Genomic DNA, 13577 nt, shown 5'->3' with positions numbered 1-13577 from the left:
TTCAACGAGGTTAGGTTACCTAGTTCCATTGATGTCAAAGAAGGAGAGTGAGGCTGACAAATAGTAGAGAGTGAGAATAGCCATCTTATAGAGAATGAAGATCAATTGGGTAAAGTGGCTAAAAGTTTCTAGTAATTCCAAAGGTGAGATTGTTCTTAGTATGGTTTTGGCATTAATGTCAACCATGGGGATTCAACTATCTAGTTGGGGATTGATTTCAATACTTAGATGGCTTGCACATGATCTTGATGTTTGTGATGATGATCAGAAGTCTCACTGAGGTGTAAAGGTGCTAGGAAAAATGCTTGAAGTTGGATTGAAGTATGGGTTACATATTTTGGTAGTGAGAGTTGAGCTTTACATGAGTACAACGACTAGCACGGCCTTACCATTATCATAGAGTGGCATTTCCACACTGTCACGGTCTTGTCATGGATTGCATGTGGAACTTTTTGTAGGCTTCCCAACCTATGCCCACAACACTTCTTGTAGGTGTCGAAAAGGTAAAAATAACAATTGAATTTACCCAACGTATTGGTTGAGAACGATGCGATTGATTTGATTTAACATATTTTTTATTATTTGTTCATTGATTGTTCAGCTTCAATAGAATGAACCTCAAAAGGCCTAGTGTAAACCCATTTGTTATTTAAGTAATCATTAAAGTGGTGATAATGGCTAGATTATGCCCATGTAGAGAGCATATATGTGTTGAAGAAACTTGATTAGTTGTGGTAAATGATGAGTGCAATGGGGAAATTAGTTTAAAATAGTGATGCAAAATATCAATGTGAGGTTAGACATTGTGCAACGTATAGTCTGGATTGTTAGCAGCTAGAAGGATGTGATGGCAATGTAGTACGACAGATCGATTGAATAAAGAGAATGAGATGAATGCGCAAGTTTATTAGGTTGTTGATCACTCCAAAGTGATGGATCAAGATCCTAAGAGTTTGGATTTGAGAGTGCCCTTGGGTAGAGAATATGCATAAAGATCCTTTGATGTCATGTGTATGTATGGCTCTATATATTTCTATCCATTGTGTGTTTGAGTTGTATGGATGAATGAGATATGCAATGTAGTTTGTATGCTGCTAGAAGGTGTTAAGTCTAAGTATGGTTCAAATGTATTGTCATAGGGAAGTGTATGTTTTTGGTAGAGTATTGTTGACAATATGTATTTCGGGGGTTTGATGAGCATGTTGTTGAGTTGTTATAGTTTGAGTTTTAGAGAGACTTGTTAAATGCTCCGAGTGTTTGATGAGATATATTTATTGAATAGATCATGTGTGATGGTATATTTTTTTCATGAGAAGAGTTGTGTTTTGAGCAAGTTGAGTTTTTATTCAGTTTGAGGTAAAAACATTTAGTGGGTCCAATTTGAAAATGATGAAACAAGACTCATAATTGTTTTGTGTAGAGAGTAGTGGGACATAGTTTGAAAATGGATGAAAGGTGGTCCATAAGGTTTTGAAGGTTGGTGCCTTCAGTTGATGAGTGGTGGCTTCCTTTAGGTTGTGGCTTCCCCCAAGTGGTGCCCTAGAAAATTATTGGAGGTTGGGGCCTCCAGCAGGAAGTGTCTTGTAGCAGGTAGTGGTATGCATAGTTGAGGGACTCTTGTCTTTTGGTAGGTGGTGGCCTGCAAAGTTGAGGAAGTGGTGGCTTCCATCAAGTAGTGGCCTAGAATAGGTGGTTTCTCATGTGCATCACAATTCGTGGCTTTCACCTTGGTGGTGGCCAATGCATGACGTAAAATGAAGATTTGACTAATAAAGAATAAGAAGAAGACAAAGCAGATTGTGGTTTTTCTCCCAGAAGGATTTCCAACTTATATCGATTGTTCATATGTTGATGTGTTGCTCTTATGTGTCTTGTTGATTTATATGCTACTCATGGTTTACTTTTGTACATGCATTTATTTTCTTATGATCTCATGTGTTATGTTGCTAATAGGTTAATGGTTTAGTACTTGTAAAGAAAGGGTCAAATTTTTACAAATTTGATCCATCGATACAATATTGATTCATCCCCCCTCTAAGTATTATCAAGCTCCCAAGAATTGGTGTTAGAGTGGGTGCTTTTAGGAGCAACTTGACCATTGAAAGGAAAATTTGGGGAGATTTTTTTTTTTCAAATGGATCATCAAGGAGTGTCTCTGGTTAGTATTGTAAACTACCAGGTATTGAAAGGGAAAGTTAAATCTAAATGATTAGATTATGGATATGAAATTTGGAAGTTAGTATATGAATGTTGTGGAAAATATTATATCCCAACAAAAATGATGTAGCACAATTCCCAAGCAAAATGTAGGATCTATGAAATGTCCATAATGTAGATCTAGAGAAGGCAGTGGATCTGACACCTATTAAAGACATATGGGACATACTGTAGGTGTTGCACGGTATCAACAATGGAGAGATCAATAAGAAGCGAAAAATAAGAAAAATAAGAAGGGATCTCAAAACAAAGAGTCTCAACGTAATGAGGTCCTGTTGTGCTCTACAACAACCCCCCATTTCAGATCATTTTTACTTATAAACATTAACGTATGAAATGGGTCCCTTTAAAATTTGACTTGGTATCAATACTATTATAAACCAAAAAAGTCCAAAAAATGAATAAAAGCGCTTTATAAAACTTTCTGGGCAAACCCTTAAAAGAAATCATATAATAATTTGTCATTGCGATAAAGCGATCGCAAGATCGCATATCGCAATGACACATGAATTATAATTAGGCACCCAAAGTTTTCCACCGATGCGCATTCGGCGCATTCGGCGATCAGCGATATTCCATGTACATGTTATAATGCTCCATGCCACTAGTCCTGACGCAATGCGCATTCGGCGATCGACAATCGGCGACACGCTACCACAGTTGTGATGTTCCCAAAGACTAGTCCCGATGCGATGCGCAATCGGGAATCGGGTATTGCGGCAATGTCATCCAAATCCTTATTGCGCTCAAAGCTTTTCGCCGATGCGATATCGCATTCGGTGATCGGTGATATCCAATACACGCCATTAAAGCACACTAATTACTTCCCCGATTGCGATCTGATAAAGCACGGTTTTCAATGAAGAGCCGTTAAGTGATGGGATGGCGCAATTCATTTGTAATAAAGGCTTGATCTCTCACGCAATCCTTCATCTACGCTCAACCGCCAAAACATCCATTGCATGCTTAAATGAATCGTTCACCCGAAAAACGATATAATGGGCATTTAAGAAATGACGGATTGGAAACGGCTAATTAATAAGATCATGTCTTAAAATCTTTTCACAGATTGTATACGCGCCCATTTTAAAAGCTAAATCTTTTAGTTACGCATCTATTCATATGTGCTGTATCACTTAAGAATTTTTCATCGCCATCTCTGTGTATTACGCCCAATTGCCTCCTTGTGCAGAATTCATTCACAGAAGCTAGACCAGAAAAGATGGGAAAGAAGTCCAAGAAGACTGCAGGTGCTTCCGCAACACCATCTGCGGGACAAGCGGCCACAAACAAGAAGAAGGGACTAATATCTGATACCACATGCACGGGGCTCACCAGAGTGACTTGGCAGGGCACTTATAACCTAATTGAAGCTGAGCAACCAGAAAAGATAGTGTCGCAAGCTAGTGTGGACTTACTCAAGAAGTCTGATGCAACTCTCAAAGATTTGGCCGACTCTTTCCTTCACAGGATAGCGGCCAGAGATCAAATTCTTCCTTATACTGACGTTGTGCGATGGGCGATTGAAGAAATCCCCATTTTGGACAGAACTTTTAGTACAAGAGATGGGAGGATCTTCGGATCATTCAAGCCGGATGACCTAAGGCAAATGTATCATTTGCCTGAACCAGAGAAAATATATAACAAAGACTTCTTGGAGAAGTTCGCAAGCGAGAATGAGATCGAATCTGAACCTATCAAGGATTGGAGGCAAAACCCCAACAAGCACAAGCACGAATCCTCCGGTAAGTACTCGGTCGATTCTTTAGCTTCTCCTTATTGTTATGCGGGGATTATGATGTGTAGGCTGTGGGGATTGCATGATTCTGCCAATTTTACCATTGAAATGGTTCCTTTAATGGAGGCGGCAGTAAACAGTTGGATTATGGATTGGGCTACTATCCTTTCGGATAAATTAGCAGTAGCTGTTCGTGATTTTAGGTCTCAGTCTGTTGTTTCAGAAAGGAAAATGCCCCCGTTCTACTATAGTGCATATATCCTAGACACTCTTTGTTTCAATTCAGAATTTCCTGTTCTTGGGTGGAGGTGGACTCCACAGGACCCTTCACCCATTCATATATATCATCAAAAATTGTGGAAGTCTTCTTATAAAGACCACCTGTATCAAATTTGTAATGGTTTCATGGTGCCCATTTACTATTCCATTTTTGATAAACCCATTTCAAAAATTTCCTATCAAGCTTCCTTCGATTTACCAGCAGTAGCAAGTTGGTTTGGAGAAGAAAATTTAACCTACATCAGAGTTTTCGGCAGCAAAGCCGACTCACATGTTCTTCCTCTTTATGTTCCAGATAAGCTGCTAGCAAGGGAGATCGCATATCAGATCATGGCTGAGAGTACTACACAGACTCTCAAAATAGAAAAGAAGAGAGGATGGCCATCATTTCCCTTCAGATGTGGCATTTATACTCTGCATGATCTTAAACATGCAGAAAAGGAAGCCACAAAGCTCCAGTCTTTAACGCTAGCTACGATCCCAAACAGACCATACGACCCAAAAAAGACTGCTTACAATGCATTAGAGCAGGCTAAGTTAACAAGGTTTGAGCATCAGAAGGATATGTTTGATGACTTGTTCATTGCCGCTGAGACAATTGGTCATGTTAAAGAACTCGCTAGGATGCGATATAATGATGTGGGATTAACTGAGTTCAATAAACTCAGAGAACAGAGGTTGCAAACTCTGCCTCTGCATTTACTGGCAACATCCCCAGCAACATCATCAAGCCGACCTGTTCAAGAACAGGAGGAGCAACAGAAAAAGCAACAGGAGGAGCAGCAGAGAAAAGAACAAGCAGAAAGGCTAGAGAAAGAACAAGCCGAGAAACAGCATAGAACACAAATGGAACAAGAAGAAAGAAGGAAGAAAGAACTGGCAGATAGGCAGAAAAGGGAGCAAGAAGAACAACAAAAGAAGGAACATGAAGAAAAACAGAGGAGAGAAAAAGAAGAGCAGCAGAGGGAAGAGCAGGAGAAAGAGCAGCAGAAGCAAACCACCAATGTAGACACTACTATAGACCCCAATTTATTACAAGAATGGCAGCAATTTCACTCCATCATCAGTGGATTGGAATGTTCAAAAAATGGGGATACCTCTAAGACAAGTGATACTCAGGATGTTACCTCTCCTCAGGTTCTAAGTGGAACCAGCGGCCCACCAAGTTCAAAAGAAGTTGAAGTTATTCCGAAAGACCCCTCTGACCAGATTATTCTACAGATAGAAGATATTCCGCCATTGGATGTCTTCTACAGCCCGAGACACAGGGCAGTTGTAAAGCGGTCAAGGAAGAGACGAAGGATTGATCAACCTTCTATCTTCCCCGAACAAACGGTCACGGGTAATGTAGTATGGAAGGAGGAATTGGATCCCTCCGATGACTTAACGAAGCTATCACAGTATGCAGGCGCTTATTCGGCGGCAACAATTGACAAAGCATCGGAGGTGAGCCTTCTGTTGAAGAATAAGGACCAAGAAATCCTTGCGTTACAGGCAGAATTGATTGAAACAAGGCAAAAAGCAGCACAAGCTGAAGAACAGTTGCTGGCGCAACAACAAGAGAACAATCAGTTGACTCAGCAATTGCAAGCGGAAAGGCAAAGGATCGATCAGGGTGCGATCCAGAAACAAAAAGAATTGTCGGAGGCATTGGAGAATTTGAGAGTGGCGAATGAGCAAATGATGAAGACCAAAGACGAGCAGATTGCTCAAATGTCATCGCAGCTGGAGAAGATGAAAGGTGCATCGCAGGTAAAAGAGTTTAAAACAGAGGCATTATTGATAAACAATGCGTTGATAGCTCAGGTCAGACTCTTATGTCAACAGATGGATCAAGCTGAGTCCCTATGTGAGCTGACTACAGCGATAAATCAACAGGTAGAAAAGGCCCGAACTGAACTAGATCAAGCGGACGAGGCCATTACTGCACATCTTGACTGGCAAGATACTGATTTGGGAAAAGCAGCAAAATTGCCCAGGATTAATGAAACACAGAAAGACATTATTTTCACAGAATGGCACACTCAAGTGATGAAGGCAGAAAGGGCGGCTTCAAGATGTAAAACAACCGCCAACAATCTAGTGGATCTAGTCCATAATACTCTTTACCTGGCCAATATGATTTCTCAATGTACACCGGGAAAGATGACAACTCCAAATGCATTAGAGTTAACATGCTACCCTGAATTAGAAGAAAAAGGAAGATTAATCACTGGAGTTAAAACCTTATCCTTAGATGCATATTGGCTCTTTTTGATCAAGCCACATACACAGAGATCTTCCCTAAAGTGCCTTACAGACGCAATCGGGTGTATAATTCCCGATATCCAAGATGCCACCTACGCTGCACATCTCAGTTCGCGCCTCAACAAACCTCCGGAAGTTGAGCCAATGCTTGCAATTAATCAACTCAGATTCAAAGGAAAGCAGCCGACTCAATGAGTCACCCTCCCGCTTGCCAGATCGCCAGCCAAAACAGGATCAAAAGTTATTGATACCAGTTTAGTAGGATTTCTGTTTAAGTAGATATTTAAATTAGATTAGTATTTATAGACCCTTTCATTGTTTTGGAAAGGGTCGTAAAATTTTGTAACAGACTTAAAGGCTGAAGTTTTCACTACTGTGCTTCAGCCTATATTCTTTTGTGAAACTCGACCAATGGTTCTTAATTTAATGGAAAAGCTGTTTTATGCAATTGCGCACTATTGTCTGTTGTTTGGAATGCTTTCTGAATTGAAGGAAGGACTGCGACATAGCGATTAATATATGGGAGTGTTAAGCAGCTTACATGGTACTTTTATCTGCATCTGTATTCATCCCTCTTATATACATTGCTGTGTTATTACTTCTTGCTATTATTGAATACATGCATGCGCTATAACAGCAAATCTCTATCTCAGCCCACTATTGGATGTTTTGTGATTTGCATTTCTTTTAATCATGTATGTAACAATGATATAAATGATAGTGTAGTAATTTCGCTGTTATCGCTTTGTGTAACTATTTATGCACAGCAATCTTGAGTAATTTAACATCTATGTTTGAAGACAGAGTCATCTATATGCCTGTCTAAAAGCCTAGATCATCAAACGCTACACTTTAGAGATCGATAAAACCCCGGGATAGATTATAGTTATTATATTCCTGCTGATAGTTGTAGCTATTTTCTTATCACTACCATAATCTATAAGTCGCTCATCCATCCCATTTTTATCCATTTTTGGGAAACTGGTCCCATTATCCCCAGTCGGAGCCACTATTCCAAACGGAAAAGGAGCTGTACTAAGGTCCGGACCGGGTGGTTTCCCCTATGTTGTTGCAGCGATTTTCGAGGCCTCAACATAATTGGCGCTAGAAGGAGGGCCTCAACTGTGAATGGCACATAAGTCCAAACCTATAAGCCATTCCAAGAGTATTTCCCCCTCCGAATCCCCTCGACCTTCCCATTTGCATACTGGTTCGCCGGTATCCAAACAAGGAGAAGGGGAATCAACTACCACTGCTCAAACCCATCATACCACAGAACAATTAAGTCTTGAATCACCTGAAGTCCAGTCTCTAATCCATAAACTTCAGAGCTTCTTGATTTCACCACAGAAATCTGAGGTATCAGAAAGCAGTGTGACTTCGCAGTTCAATCTCACTCACCCTCTCACCAGACTTCAGAGCGAAAAACTCGGTATTGAACCCACTGAGTTTCCTTTACCTAAAAGGAAAAGGGCAAAGAAAATTACTGAAGGATCTGATAGTGAAGAGCTCTCATCCACGTCCTCCATTGCATTTTCCCCTCTGCGAGGTCAACCATCCACTCCCCCATTACAAATTGTCGTTCATCAAGGATCAGAAGCCTCAATATCCCAACCTATTCACTCCTCATCTTTGATCCCTTCCCATACATCTGGAATCCCAACAGTAGTGTCAACCACTGTCGCTATCATAATGGCAGACCCATGGACTAGGCCAGGTGCAGTCAACATGCCTGCACCATTGCATGATCCACCAGATGCTCCTGAAAAATGGCTGCCTAAATTTAATCCAGATGACGGGACCCAGGCTGAAGAACACATTAACAATTTTATGTTAGCAGTTAACTTAAAAGGAGTGACAGAGCAAGATGTTGTTGTAAGACTCTTCCCCTACACCTTACAAGGATCAGCAGGATCCTGGTATTTTTCCTTACCTTCTGGTTCAATTACCAGTTGGAACACATGCCAAGAGTAGTTTCTTACCAAATATGGAGATGATAGGTCCTTAGCTACTTTAATAAACGACCTCTCCAATCTGAGAATAGAGCACAGGGAACCAATAAAGGAGTTTAATGCCAGATTTAATAAACTCCTGAATAAAATCCCTACCGCTTCTAAACCAAGTGAACAAATCCGAAGCGAATGGTATATTACTGCCCTACCTGCCAACATAGCTATTTTTGTAGACAGGGCTAGGAAACCTACCTTAGCTGAAAACATGAGAGAAGCACTTGCTGTTGAAAAGCGCATCAATGCTCTAGAAAAGAAAGCTGCTTTGGAAGATAGAAAAGCTAAAAAAGTCTCATTTAAAGAGGATTCTAAGAAGAAAACCCCAAAGGACCCGTATGACATGGAAGGTTTACAAAAGGTCCTTAAAACGTTATCTAACGAAATGGTCGAGATAAAGAAGCAGGTGGCCGAAACCTCAAACAAAAGACCATTTAGAACTTATAAGAAAACTGAATCAAAGCCGCCCAATGTTATATCTAACGCAGATTCAGAGCAAGAAGAAGAGGAAGAGGAAACAACCTCACAAACCGATGATGAAGAAGAAGTAGCTGAATGCCACGGAATGTGGGATTTTATACTCCCAAACTCTGATACCGAGAATGAAGAAGAAGCCTTTCCAGTTACTACAAGAAGTAAAAGTACTTCTGAACCTGCCCAGGCAACTTCAAAGAAGAGGAGCGCAGGTGCTGCTACAGCAAAGGAAAAAGTCCCCCTAAAGAAGTCGCCTGTAGTAGTTCCCCAAAACCAGCCTTCAACTTCTAATTCTCCTTCAACATCCAAGACATTAGTGGTATCTGATTCAATGGAATATAACATTGTTGATGACATGAAGAAAACTAAGGCAAATATAACCATGTTTGAGCTTAGTAAATTAAAGCATCAACAAAAATTACTCCTTAAAGAATTAAATGCTGTTCCCTCTACTCCCCTTCCCAGTGCAAGAGCTGCCAACGATTCAGGCCAGCCTCCTGCAGGTATGGTTGAAGCTACCGATTCAGTTCTAATTGGAGATAAATCGAATTCTCACACTCCACCCTTCCTGCTGACTTATGAGATTTATAACAGAAACCTGCACAACTGTTTAATCGATTCAGGGGCATCATCTAATATAATGCCAGCTTCAGTTTGCTCTAAACTAAATATTGAACCCCAGAAGTCTGCGATTCATATTGTACAGTTGGACAGGACTAAAGTGCAGGTTGTGGGAGAAATTAATTCTGTAACCATCAGGTTGTCTGCCGATCCCAGGATTGTACAGAGGATAGACATCCTAATTGCTGATATACCTGAGTTCTATGGTTTAATTTTGAGCAGAGATTGGTCCGAAAAACTGCATGGGTATATTTCCACAGATTGGTCACATATGTGGCTTCCCTACAAGGGAAAGCCAAATCAAATAAGGATCGATCGAGAGAAGCATATGACCCACACAGTTACTGAATTTGAGCAAGAAAACCAACCTGTGGCATTCAACAACAACATTTTGGGGAACTATTCGTCAGAATCATTCTTTGGCAACTTTGTTGCCCAACCATCTCCTTTTTCAGTCAATCATTTTACATCTCAGATTGAAATTTTTTCACAAACTGATAAGTCCAGATGTTTTAATGATGCTGAGAAAAATGTAAATATTTTTGTTAATACTCCTTTATTTTGGTCTTTATATTTTGATGGCTCTAAGTCCAGCGAAGGCTCAGGAGCAGGTTGCATTTTGGTTAGTCCGCAAGGAGAAAAGACAATGTTGTCTTGTAGGTTAGAATTTGAGTGCACTAATAACACAGCCGAATATGAAGCTTTAGTCCAGGGATTATATAAAGCAATCGGCCTTGAAGTGCAATATCTAAAAGTATTCGGCGATTCGGAAATCATTGTCAAACAGGTGAGGAATGCAATTCATTGTCTTTTAAGTCACCTCAAGCATTATCAATCACTAGTACAGGATCTTACCTCACACTTTTCAGCATTCAACATTTCTTCCATCCCTAGGTCACAAAATTCGGCAGCCGACCTACTAGCCAATGTAGCTTCTAAGCTTCTACCTTCTGAAGACTACAGCCTTGATAGATTTTCTGTAGAATTGCTTTTTAGGCCTTCAATTCCTGACAATGTCACTAATTGGAGAGTATTTAACCATGACGAAGATATCTTGCAGTTTCTAACTTCCGAAAAGTCCTATAACAATCAAGTTATTGAGGAAGATGATCATGATCTACAAATGAAAGAAATGCCTAAAGAAAATTCAATTCCTAAACCAGTAGTAAAGCTTGAAGACCTTTATGATATCAAAGACAGGTTTAAACCTGTAATTAATGCAAAGCTTCACAGTTCTACCCTTAGGTTTGAATTGATAAATCTAGGCACTGACGATGCTCCTCAAAACATCAACTTAGGATTAGGACTTTCCCAGGAAGAAAAGGAAGCATTTATTAAATTATTAAGAAAAAACAAACAGGTCTTTGCTTGGAAGTATGATGATTTAAAGACGTATGATACATCTATTATCCAGCATACCATTCCTATGCTTCCTGATCAGAAACCGATTCAGCAAAAGTTAAGAAAAATACATCCAAATTTGGAGAGCCAGATTAAGTCGGAGCTTAACAAGCTCTTGAAAGCCAAGATTATTTTTCCGGTCCGACATTCAAAATGGGTCTCTAATATGGTGCCAGTCAGAAAGAAAAATGGCGATATTCGAATCTGTATTGATTTCAGAAACCTAAATAAAGCAAGCTTGAAAGATAACTTCCCATTACCTACTATGGAGCAAATCCTCCAATCAGTAGCAGGCTCTGAATTGATGTCCTTTCTTGATGGATTCTCAGGATATAACCAAGTTCTGGTTCATCCTGATGACCAACTTAAAACCACATTCAGAACAAAATGGGGAACATATGCATATCAGAAAATGCCTTTTGGACTCATAAATGCAGGAGCGACATTCCAGAGAGCCATGGATATAGCCTTTAAAGGGTTGATTAATCGATCAGTAGTCGTCTATCTAGACGATATTACTGTATATTCTAAGAAGAGATATAATCATTTGCATGACTTAAATCAAATCTTTCAGCGATGCAAAAGATATGGTATTTCTCTAAACCCAAAAAAGTCTTTCTTTGCTCTTGATCAAGGGAAACTCTTAGGTTTTATAGTATCCAAAGATGGCATTTATATTGATCCTGATCGGATCAAAGAAATTTCTGAAATCCCTTTCCCACACAATAAAAAGTCGATGCAGTCATTTTTGGGCCAGATCAATTTTGTTAAACGATTTGTTCCAGATTTTTCTCAAATTGTATTACCACTTCAAACAATGATAAAGAAGAATTCAGTCTTCAAGTGGGGATCAGAAGAAAAGAAAGCTTTTGATGTTATCAAGCAATCAATAATCAATGCCCCAGCCTTGAATACTCCAAATTTTTCTAATCATTTTACATTGTATACCGTTGCGTCCGATGTATCTTATGCTGCAGTTCTCACGCAGCCAAATGCTCACAATTTAGAGGCACCAATATCATTCTTCAGTTCAAATCTTCAGGGTGCCGAATTAAATTATTCTGATGTAGAAAAACAAGCCTTTGCTGTATTCAAAGCGGTCAAACACTATCGACCCTTTCTTTTAAAAACCCATACAAAAATAATAGTTCCTTTCCCGGCAGTTAGGCAACTATTAATCCAGAAAGAGCCGGGTGAAAAAAGGGCAAATTGGGTCACAGCGCTTCAAGAATATGACCTAGAAATTAAGCCAGCAAAGATTGTTAGGGGCCAAGGTTTTTGCAGGATATTGGCAGGAGCATCCAACATTCCAGAATCAAGCGATGCAGATCAAGCTCAAGAAATTAATCAGATAAGTGTTATTGATTCTGAATCTCAATATGCCGATTTATTATGCACCTCCGAATTTGTCTTACAAAAATAAAAGGGCCATTAGATTAAAAGCGAAGAATTTTACCATCATTGATGACGTGCTTTTTAGACAGAATTACGATTCTATCTTGTTAAGATGCCTTGAAAAACCTGAAGCCCAAAAGGTTTTGCAGGAGTTACATGACGGACCAGCAGGAGGACATTTCGGAGCTGACACAACAGCTCACAAAATTATTCGCGCTGGTTACTATTGGCCTACTTTGTTCAAAGATGCTCACGAGTACGTAAGGAAATGTCTAAATTGTCAAACTGCTAGCGGAAGACAACGTAAATCAGCTTTCCCCTTGCAACCAATCAACATTGAACAGCCATTTGAACAATGGGGATTGGATATTATTGGGGAGATTACTCCAGCATCTTCCAAACAGCATAAGTATATCCTTACTGCTACCGATTACTTTACAAAATGGGTTGAGGCAATCCCTTTAAAGACAGCAAACTCTGAAGCAATCATTGAATTCATAGATCAATTCATCATTACCAGGTTTGGTGTCCCAAATGCTCTAGTTTTTGATAATGCATCTTACTTTTCAGGCAATGCTATGTTTGATTTCGCTATTAAAAGAGGATTTAAGTTAAAATATTCTGCTAATTATTATCCCCAAGGAAATGGTTTAGCAGAATCTACTAATAAGAATCTGATTAAAATTATTAAGTGAACTATCGAACAAAATCAGAGGAATTGGCACAAATCCTTAGTGTTCGCATTATGGGTTGATAGGATAACACATAAAGCTTCTATTGGAACTTCTCCATTTAATCTTGTGTATGGAAAAGAAGCAATCTTACCCACAAATCTTATTTTTCCTTCTTTAGCCCTAGTGCAGTTCATTGAGGAAACTCCTTCCTCTTCTATTCAGTTCAGACATGACCAGATCCTAAAATTAGAAGAGGAAAGAGAAAAAGCCAAGGTTACTCATGCCAAACACCAGCAAGTCATCAAAGCAGCTTTTGATTCAGCCTCATCCGGTTCAAAGCAGTTCCAAGCCGGTGATTTAGTTCTGAAATGGGACAAAGCCCATGAAGACAACGGTAAGCACTCTAAGTTCCAGAAGTTGTGGCTTGGACCATTTCAGATCTGTGAGAAGATAGGCCATTCAACCTTTATATTGCAAGATTTAGCAGGTTTGAGAGATTCTCTACCTGTTAATGGCCTTGTCTTG

This window comes from Pinus tabuliformis, chromosome 8 (genome assembly GCF_031772625.1).
Source record: "Pinus tabuliformis cultivar Carrire ecotype Pingquan chromosome 8, CPIR1, whole genome shotgun sequence".
NCBI classification, from domain to species: Eukaryota; Viridiplantae; Streptophyta; class Pinopsida; order Pinales; family Pinaceae; genus Pinus; species Pinus tabuliformis.
The sequence above is the reverse complement of the archived record's forward strand: the minus strand, read 5'-3'. Positions refer to the sequence as shown.